The sequence below is a fragment of the Nyctereutes procyonoides genome, unplaced genomic scaffold (genome assembly GCF_905146905.1).
Source record: "Nyctereutes procyonoides isolate TBG_1078 unplaced genomic scaffold, NYPRO_anot_genome, whole genome shotgun sequence".
Lineage (NCBI taxonomy): Eukaryota > Metazoa > Chordata > Mammalia > Carnivora > Canidae > Nyctereutes > Nyctereutes procyonoides.
Genome location: NW_026575140.1, coordinates 43,835,467 through 43,836,319, shown reverse-complemented (window position 1 = coordinate 43,836,319; position 853 = coordinate 43,835,467). Strand labels below are relative to the sequence as shown.

The 853-nt window shown below is 44.2% G+C and overlaps 1 non-coding gene across 1 annotated transcript; it reads right to left on the bottom strand.

Annotated features, from left to right (window-relative positions):
• Positions 1–386: 386 nt before the first annotated feature.
• On the bottom strand, positions 387–493 carry LOC129498037 (U6 spliceosomal RNA). Its single transcript, XR_008662069.1, has one exon. It is a non-coding gene; the product is annotated as a U6 spliceosomal RNA (small nuclear RNA).
• Positions 494–853: the final 360 nt, after the last annotated feature.

Below are 853 nucleotides of genomic sequence, written 5' to 3'. Positions count from 1 at the left end.
AGAACAGATGGCTTGTAAGAGACATCACCCAGACCTAAGAACTAACTTTCTGGTTCCAATCCCAGTCCACATGTTCTATTAATAAGAGACTCCTTTATCCTCCCCTCTGTCTTGAATCTGAAGGATCAAGTTCAGTCATCTATTTTATATAGTGAAGACACTACTGACTATGTAGCTATTTGAACTTTAAAAAATGATGAAATGATTGGCAGGTGGGCCACAGTTGTCCCTAGGAGACTGTAGACCACCGTGAAATTTGACTGATGGCTTTACCTTCTCATTAGAGTGCTCCTGTACTCCTTGCTTGTGACTAAGTTGGACACCTGTTCATTACTGGTTTCCTCCCCAGAAGTTCCAGTACTTAACATGTGACCTTGTAATTGTCCATTTGCAAGTCTGTTTTCTCCATCTTAACGTTTCTCCTTGCACAGGGGCCATGCTAATCTTCTCTGTATCATTCTAATTTTAGTATATGTGTTGCCAAAGTGAGCACTTAACATTTCTCAAAGTGTGGTCTACAACCACCTGCAGCAGAATCACCTGTCAGGGACTGTGTTGGTTTCATTCACTGCCACAGAATCTAGCATGATTCCAGACCAGAGTAGAAACCCAAATGACATTGGAACAAAGAACTGGGGAAAGATTTTTTTCCCAAAGATTTATTTGAGACAGAGAGAGCATGAACACACAAGTGGGGAAGGGGCAGGGTGGGAGGAGAGAATTTCAAGCGGATTCCCCACTGAGCCCCAGGCCAGACCCTGGGCTCAATCCCAGGACCTTGAGATCATGACCTCAGGTGAAACTAAGAGTCAGATGCTCAACTGACTGAGCCACCCAGGCAACTGAGGGGAAA